Raw genomic sequence first — 10,297 nt, forward strand, 5'->3', positions numbered from 1 at the left:
GTGTGGCTTACATCGAGCACTCGGAAAAGCTCATATGTCATGCGTGGATGTCATGCACCATGATACACATGTACACCTTATGGGAGTAACAAGAATGCTTTCATAAATGTGGTCAAAGCTCACGGTCTTTTAATAGGATATCAAACATTCAAGTATGAACACAACATAAATACATTTACTTTCTCTAGGTCCAAATGAAGGCCCACAAATATGACATATTAGAAGTGATTAATTTATAAATGAGCTCACTCTGCATTCATCATGAAAGATAACATCTCACACAAAATCTTGATTTGTAATCTAGAATGAGATGAAATATTAAAATTCTTGTCATTACTAGTAAGGCTATGATCAACATCAAATAATTACTAAAATAAAATAGAGAATGCAAGGCTAAATCCTAATCACATAAATGTAGGACTTGAGTAATAGAAAATGAAGTTTTAACTCATGTCCATCACTACGAAAATAGGAATAAGAGAAATAGATTACTATTCCCATTATTTTAAGATCTCGTGCACGTTACATTCAAACTAAAATGGGTCTAACATATATAAGAAGTAATGGGGCAATTGTACTATTTATAAGATAGGTGGAAACGAGATTTCTTACCTCATATTATAAGTAGTAGGAGTGTACATATGATCAAGCAATTTCAAATGTGACATAAGGAGTATAATACCAAGTTCTATAAATGAATTAGAGCAATAAGACTTGTTGGGGAAAAATACGACAAGTCTGGAGACTCGGTTATGGAATGGACCAACTGTACTGAAACTGTCCGAGGGATCCGAGCCAATAGTTCGGACCGAGATAAAATAAAGCCTAAAGGAGAGACTTGCTCGGATTTGTAGGAAATGAATCTCGACCAAAGGTGAGAAAGTTGAGAGCCTTAGGCAAGTATAAGACACATCAAGTTGACTCGATTAACGAGGTAGCAATGTCTAAAGGGACCTATTAAAGGTCCTGAATCAAAAAGCCACCTAACCGATTATGAAACCGACCTATGTATGGTTGGTTGTGGTATTGGCTATCGGATAGAAGAAAAACATCTGTCCTGAACCGACTCAGTTTCGTCCGACAGTAGGCTAAGTCTCCTCTATAAGCCAGCCGAGATTACGAATCTATTGAGGCCGAGCCAAACAAAGGAGAGACGGTGTAATCTTAAACATCGTCCCAAGAATCTTGTAAAAGGATTCCCGATCCCGGAAATCTCGGGATCGGGAAGTATCCGTAAACAAAACGTCACCTAAATCAGATCTCCCTGAAAATCAGGAGAGAATTCCCTTATGCTGGGACCTCCCACTCTTATAAAAAGAGGGCTCTCCAGGATTAAAGGTACGCAAGAGAAACCCTAAGAGACTCCTCTTCCTGAGCCCTTACTAACTTAAGCATCGGAGGATCCCCGGCTCAAGCCAGGGTCTCTCTTTCTCCCTCATTGTGTTGCAGGTCGAAGTACAGGAAGAGTTCGACCCAATTTTTTGCATCAACAGTTTGGCGTCGTCTGTGGGAATCGATACAAAAAGTCATTTCCTACGCTCTATCTAGAGGCTGTAAAACGTGCTTTAATGGTGATTACTAGAAGAACGGTTCAAGAAGATCCGAATGAGGCCGCTGCCGTTGAACCATCGGATGCGAACGCTATCCGAGGGAATCAAGGTCAGAATTTCGCTTCTCGTCCAGCGACCTCCGCTCCGACGAGAAACACCCAGTGGAACCAAGGTAATGGGCGACTGTATAAAGAAGTTTAGGAACTTAGATCTGATATAAACGTTATGAAACAGCTGTTGGAACAAATACACCGGCAGCAAGTTCAGCCTGGTGTTCGGACGTCTGACGTCCCGCAGCAAGTTGTTGATCCCGAGCCTATTGCCCCGCAACCAACAATCCCTCAGCGAAGTCAGCCCCAAGGTCAGTCCGAGCCAGTGCCCGCTCATTCCGCTACCGCCGTGCTACCCTCTCTGATCTCCAACATGAAATCGATCGGCGAAAGCGCAGTCGGCATCCGGTCGAGGGAATAGCTGAAAGTGACGAACGTTGGAAAGTTGACCTTTAAGATTTCAGGAGGCAAGTGCGGGAAGAAATCGATGACATGAAAAAGGGTCAGGATTTTGCATCAGAATCGACCCGAAATAGAAGTGTCCCCGTTTGTGGAGGAAGTGATGCAGGCTCGGCTACCGGAATGGTTTCGTCTTCTGCAAATTATACCTTTCACTGGTAAAACTGACCCAACTGAGCATATCGAATGCTTTCGGACATACATGGAACTACAGAAATTTTGGAGGGTTTAAAAGATAACTTACCTTAAAAAAGAACTTACCTTAGCTATCTTGCACAGATCTAATCTATCTCAGTCTCTCCTCGGCAACGGCGCTAAAAACTTGATTGCTAGCCTCCAAGTGCAGATGTTCGTAAGTAATATCCCGTAAATACAGGGTCGATCGCACAGGGAGATGAATTGTGAGAAGAAAAAAATCAAATGCAAAACAAACTAAGTAATAAAAATTAATCTGATGATTTGATTTTGGGATTTTTAAATGGATGTAATTCAACTGAATAAAATAACACCTAAGCTTCAAGGTTCCACACATAAGTTAATGTTCCAAAATCATGATGACTTAGATAACACAACTAGGATCTGAGCACTATGGTCGGCCTAATCGGAAAATAAAACAGTTTAAATATTTTAATAAATGATATAAAAGATTAGAAAATAATGGATTTACACCATTGACATATATTCTCAAGCGCCAATGATTTTAAGTATTCAATATCTATAGGATAATGAATATTAAAGAAATATAACAGGTTGAGAACATCTCCTATCTAAGAAATCTGATTGATCTAGGGTAAGCCTATCCATCAATGTGGATCTCATATGATGGAAACATATGGATCTCACAAGAGGATAAAGAAAATAAAACCTAAATAATAGATAACATGCATACACCATTCTTCTCATCATTGAAACAATCAATTATCATAATCTTAAAGAAATATTAAACCCATGTGCTTCCCTTCTACCTTGGGCTAGAGGGAAATTAGAAAAACATAATTAAATTGCAGAAATAAAAAGCAACAAGAAATAAAGAAAAAATTACAAATAGAAAATATCTAAAAAAACAACTTACAAAGCTTTAATAAAACTAAAAACTCTTTAAAAATTCTAAAATTTACTTTGGGAAGCCTTGAATAATGTTTTAGAATGCCCTAGGAGACCCTATTTATAAGTAGGGAACTCCAATTTTCGTACAAAGTTGAAAACCCTAGAAAATGCCTCAAATATACGTATTTTTCTAAAATAGACTTCTCGTTACATAGTTTATTTAAAACAGACCTCCTGCTGCGTAGTTTTTCAAAATAGACTTCAGAGCTTTAGAATACACTTTTCAGGACGATTTCAGGATTCTTCACTTCAAATCTTCGATTCTTTTCATCCCTCACTTGGTTTTCTTGGATCTTTGGCATGTGAATTCTTCAATCTTGGTTTCCTAAGATCTATCCCTTGCCTTGGTGATTTTTTAGCATCAAATTCTTACTTTTTAGCACCCTTTTTCAATCCAAGCTCTTAAATTCACCTTGCAACACATACATGAGTAAAATAGAATATTAAGATGATTTATGTTCATAAAACCAAGATATAAATGGAGAAAATTATGCAATATTTGAGTCTCAACACCTTACCAATTTTATTGGCGGGAAGAAAAAGTTGAAGCCCCCAGCGCATCTGAACAACATAGTTCAGAAGGAGGGAGAGTTGCTGAAAGATTACATCAAGCGATTCAACTTTGAATCGCTCCAAGTTCGAAAACATTCGAAGGAGACAACACTCAACTCCCTCATGCAAGGTGTGAGGGATAAGCCATTTCTGGCGTCCCTGGACAAGAATCCGCCCGAAACTTTGGCGGAGTTCATGACTCGGTCAGACAAGTACGCAGACGCCAAAGAAACGCGAAACTTGCGTGAGGCCGTCCAAAACGCAAAAACCACGGCCAAAGAGTCAGCCAAAAAGGAAGTTGACTCGGCCGAAAGAAAAAAGCGTAAGGACGACCAAGCGCGCGATGAACGCAAGTCAGGCAAGCGACCCGACCGAATGTTTTCTACATACACCCCGCTTAACAAACCTCGAGAATAGGTGTTGATGGAAATCAAAAGTGAAGGATTCGTAAGTTGGACAAACAAGCTTCGGAGTAATCCAAACAGACGAAATAAGGACAAGTACTATCACTACCATCGCGATTATGACCATAGTACAACACTTGAAGGAGGAGTCGAAAGGCTTATCCGAGAAGGCCGACTCAAAGAATATGTCGAGAGAACAGGAGCAACGGAAGAACAACCAAACGACAACTGATCCACGGAAGAAATTCGGATGATAGTCGGATGACCCCTGTACGGAGGCGACTCAAATAATGCCCGGAAAAATCACGCTAAAAGCCTCAGCCGACCTGAGTCCGAAATTCTGATCATAGCTTGGCCTTCAAAAGAAAAGAAGAAAGAAAATTATTGTGTCTCGTTCACTGATGAAGATGCTCGAGACATCCATCATCCACATGACGATCATTGGTCATTACTCTCACCATCGAAAACCGAAGGGTGTTCCGCATACTCATCGACACAGGATCATCGGCTGACATACTGTTCACTCAGGCATTCGACAAGATGGGTGTTGAACGATCGGCATTACGACCGGTTCATACCCCATTGGTTGGATTCTCGGGGGGACAGATACTCCCGGAAGGGATCATCTCACTGCCACTCACGGCCGGAAACCCTTCGCACCAAGCGACGATAATAGTTGATTTCCTTATAGTTGACCAATCGTCCATGTACAATGTTATACTCAGTCGAGCCTCTCTGAGTCTCCTTCAGGCCGTGGTATCTACATACCACCTCTCCATGAAATTTTCGACTGAGTCAGGAGTGGGAGTCGTCAAAGGAGATCAACAGGATGCGAGACGCTGCTACATGACAGCTGTAAAAATTCTCACCGAGAAAGCTCCAACCAAAGTATCGATGGTTGAGTCGCTGGACCCCCGGGTCGAGACGCATGAACGAGGGCAATCAGTTGAAGATCTTATCTCGGTGCCTTTGGTCGAGACAGACGGATCTAAAACAGTGCAAATTGGCTCGTCTCTGCGATCACCCTTGAAAGATAATTTGATAGCCCTGCTTCGACGATATGCTGACGTAAGTAATCGAACATGCCTCTGAGGCTCGATCTTGGCTCGAACTGGCCTAACTTGCTAACTGAAGCGAGCGGAGCTGGCCAATCAAGCTCAAGGACCGAGTCGAGCCAAGTTCGAGCTGGGGTCAGCTAGTGGCCGATTCGAGTCGAGCATTTGCCAAGCTCGACTTGGTTTGACTCGTGTACACCTCTACCTACAAGAAGGTTTTTAGTGTTCAACCGTCACCATTTTCCATGGAATGGTTGACCTGAGATTTGGATATGTTTTATTTTTAGGATCATGCATTAAAATAATCTAGCAAAACGGATGGACGACCATCGCCATATGTAACATATTATGCATGTTGCCCAAAAATCAGCCCAAAAGAAACTCAGGTGGACCACAAAAGAGGGGACAAATCAAGATGGCATGCCCATCATTTATTTGCGTGGCTCAACATGTTGTGTTTACAGAATCCAAGTCATCAAGACCCTTCATCTATTAATATACGAAGGGTCAGACATAAATCAGGTTGTTCCCCATCTCAAGTGGGCCCTAGTGAAAATCAAGGGTGGAGTGGATGCATAGGATCTGCCCGATACCACAGGTACCATTGGAGCGCGCTTGATAAGTAATTAACTAGGTTTGTAATCTAACCAAACACTTTGTGGAAAAACGCACGGTAAGTTATAGTGCTCCTAGTTGCATCTGTTTAATCCAAACCATCCATTAAGTTCAGAACATATTTTGTGGGCTAGCTTGAAAAAATCACACTAATCAGATGATCTAATCCATCCATCATCGTGCCTCGTGTTCTGTAGCCATCCTATTTCCAAGCCATGGATCAGAGACGGTTCTGATTGCCTAAAACAGCAGTTCTTCAGACACAGGCAATCCATGAATGGACCTAACCAACCTGAAATGCGTGTGGACCTGATAAACAATTCAGACAACCATGGATTGTCCACGCCCACACTAAGGTTGTTTTTTTTTTTTTTTTAATAATCATCTTTTATGATTGCCATATGTAGTAATATGAATTGATAATGATTGAATGATTTTAATCTCCATCTTTATTAGCTCAATAATCTTGTTCACCCTTGTATGTTGAGGCAAGTCATAGTTTGGATTACATATATTCATGTAACACAATTCCTATCTACATGTCGCCACTATTTTAAACATTATCTATCAAAGTAGTTTTCAACGAATGCGGATTAGTTGCTTCTCTAGATCCTGCGAAATAGGTGCACCGCTGGGCTCTCCTTGATGTATGTGTTGTATACCCATGTTGACTAGCCAAAGGCTAGCTCACATGAGCCTGACAATGAAGCATATCCAAATCTCAATCACAACACAAGAAACAATGGGCTCACTGTATGTTTATTTGCCAACCATCCAACCTATTGATGAGGTCACATGAAACTGGATGATGGGAAAATCCTAAACTTGTTGTCTATGATAAGTTTTTAATGGCAAATAACTATTGTTTCCAATGAGATTTTTCACTTGAGATTTGGATTTGCTTTATTTTTAACCCCATACCCTAAATCAATGTAAAGAAACATATGAACAACATGGATATATAGAATACATCTATCAAGGTGGGCCCCACAGTAAGGGCTTCACCATCTTGGGTGAGGCTAGCTAGGGCTGAAAGTCGGGCGGGTTGGGTTCGGTTGGGTTGAGTTGGGTTGGTGACCAACCATAGCCCAACCCAAGGTTCCTATACCTCAACCTTAACCCAACCTAACTTCGGGTTGGGAATTCTCAACCCAAGCGGGCTCGGTCAGGTTGGTTGGATGGATACATGCTAATATTTTCGTTGTTACACTAGTCTATTATATTTCAATACACATCTTATTTTTTGTATCTATGATTTTATTAATTATATTTGCAGTTATTTATCTTAAAGAACTTGACAACTACTCCTTTAAAAGTCGTGTTGTGTAGCACCCAATCTATTTGGGAGATAGAAGTCTAGCATATCATGTTAGCTTGAGTCATCAGAAATTGCGTGGACCAATGAGACAGGACTACGCTGGATTTTCCTGTGCCTTCAACACAGATGATCAACACTCAATTATAATTTATAACTTATATATATATAGATCGGGTTCGAGTTGAATTTCATGTGCCTTCAACACAGATAATCCACACTAAATTATAATTTATAAGTCACTTATATAATGATCGGGTTTGGGTTGAATTTCCCGTGCCTTCAAACACAGACAATCCACACTCAATTATAATTTATAAGTTAACTTATATATTGATTGGGTTCGGGTTGGGTCGGGTAATCCGAGCCTGGCCCAAGTTTTATCAGATTGGTGTTTATATAGCCCAACCTCAAGACCAAACCTGATACATCGTCCCTAAGCCCAACCCAATGTCCCCAGGTTGAAGCCGCCCGACTTTCAGCCGTAAGGCTGGCTGCACTGCGGGTTACCTGCCTGCCAAGTTCCTACCCAAGAAGCTGGATGGAAAAGTGGAAAAAGAAATGCCTACCATTGAAGCTTTCTTAATGCTCACCTTGATGTTTACATGCCATCTAAATTGATGAAAAGCTTAGCCTGATGCAAAACTCCGGTGGTCGCACAACTGTACCAATGGTGGTCTTCGATCCCCATTGTTTCTTCTCGTGTGGCCTACTTCAGTTTTGGATTCACTTTATTTTTTTCTTTTCTATTCCATTTTATTTTTTACTTTTAATTTAATCTTACGACCTAAATGATCTGAAAAAATCAGATGGATGGATAGATTTCTCAGGAACATTATGGAGGGGCCCACTTGGCTTCCTGTTACAGGAAACTGTGATGATTAAATACACAAAGACATGAATGAAGGGACCACACAGATATCATCTTGATCCAAAAATTTTGTGGCCCACCGAAAGTTTCTAATGGCCAACACCACCACTGTTCCCAGTGGTGTGGTCCACCTGAGATTTGGATTTGCTTCATTTTGTAATCAAACTGTAGAATGAGCTATCAAAAAAGACGGATGCGGTTGATGTAACTTGTCAGGGGACAGGGATTCCCTGCGAAAGCCTTTCGCAGGAAGTTCCTGCGCTGAGAACTTAGGTGGGGGCCGAGGTAATGTTTATGAGAAATCCAGTCCATTCATCTTTTTTGTGAGTTCATTTTAAGGTACAGGAAAAAAAATGAACCATATCCAATACTCTGGTGGGCCAAAAATGTGAGTATTAAATGTCAGCAGTTGAAATATTCGTGTGGCAACAAAAACTTTGAATCAGGATAATATTTGTGTTTTCATTTCATCCCAATATAAATGACGTTATAAACGGTATAGATGGCATATAAACATCACTGTCGACACCAGGAATGTTTCAACGGCAGAAATTTCCCTGCACACATTTTCCTTTAGTGCGGCCCACTTGAGTCTTGGATCCTGCTCAATTTTAGTTATAAGTCCTAAAATGATCTCAAAAAACGGATGGACGGGGTGGATTTCTCACAAACATCACGGTAGGCCCCACCCAAGTTTCCAGTGCAGGAACTTCCTGCCAAAGGCTTTCGCAGTAAATCCGCGTCCCTTGTCAGGCATAAACATTGACATGGGCCTACAGTCGGGGATCCACCGAAGCCGCGCCCGCTGGCTGCACCTATTCAGCTCCCACCGTATTCGCATTGCGTAGGACGCGGATTTCCTGATAAATCCTGCGCTGGAAACTTAGGTGGAGCCCATGTGATGTTTGTGAGAAATCCACTCCGTTTATCCATTGTTTGAGATGATTTTAGGGCATGGGACAAAAAATGAACCGGATCCAAGACTCAAGTGGGCCAAGAACGTGAGGATTGAACGTCCACAGTTGAATTTATCGTGGGGCCATATAAGTTTTGAATCAGTGTAATATTTGTGTTTCCGTTTATCCCAATAGTAATGACGTTATGAACGGTATGGATGGAAGTTTAACATCACTGTCAACCCCAGGGACGTTTCAATGGTAGGAATTTTCCTACCCACCGTTTCCTTTGTGCGGCCCACTTGAAATAAGCTCACAAAACGAATGAACGGGGTAGATTTTTCACAAACATCAGGGTGTGCCCCACCTAGGTTTTCAGCGCAGGAACTTCCTGCGGAAGGATTTCGTAGTACATCCGCTTCCAGCGTAGTCAACATAACCTCGAAACGGATCGGCTACTCCCCCGGCCACAGCCCCGTGGCTGGTGGTCGGTGTTCTATGGGCACCACTATGATGTATGTGTTTCATCCATTCCTTTCATCCATTTTTAAAGATCATTTTAGTGCTTGATCCCATAATAGAGAGATATATAAATCTCAGGTGGGCCTCACCACTTGAAAACAATAGTTATTAGATATCCACCATTAAAATCCTCCTAAGGCGTACTGTACTGTTTATTTGACATCCAATCTGTTGATTAGGTCATACAGGCCCAGACAAAAGAAAGGAAAAAAAAATTCAGCTTGATCCAAAACTTTTATGGCCCCCAAAATGTTTTTAATGGTTGATACTCATTTAAAACTGTTTTGTAAAATGTGGTCCACTTGAGATTGAGATATACCTCATATTTGGTCTCATTTCTTAAAATGATCTTTAAAAATATATGAACGGCATGGATGAAACAAATACATCATGGTGGGGCCCACAGAGCACCAACCACCAGCCATTGGCTGATGTCAGGGGAGTAGCCAATCCGTTTCCCACATCACCTGCGGCAGATTTTTACTACCCCACCACGGCCACGGGACGCGGATTGCGTCTTACCGCCGCCCGGGCAGATGGACGCGGATTTCCTGCGAAAGCCTTCCGCAGCAAGTTACTGCGCAGTGATTCTGCATGGGGCCCATTGCAATGTTTGTGGGAAAGCCACTCCGTCCATCTGTTTATAGAGCTTATTTTAGGACATGCGACCAAAAATAAGATGTATACAAGACTTAAATGGGCCACACGAAAGGAAACAGTGGGTATTTAGTGACCACTGAGAAACATTTATATGACCATGAAATTTTTGTATCCGTTTAAGTTCATAATGTTTTCACTTCATCTCAGTGAAAATGATCTTATAAACGGTTTGGATTGAATATAAACAGCAATGTGGAGCCTGTAAATGTTTCAACGGTAGGCATTCCTTTTCCCAGTGTTT

The sequence above is a fragment of the Magnolia sinica genome, chromosome 1, assembly GCF_029962835.1.
Source record: "Magnolia sinica isolate HGM2019 chromosome 1, MsV1, whole genome shotgun sequence".
NCBI classification, from domain to species: Eukaryota; Viridiplantae; Streptophyta; class Magnoliopsida; order Magnoliales; family Magnoliaceae; genus Magnolia; species Magnolia sinica.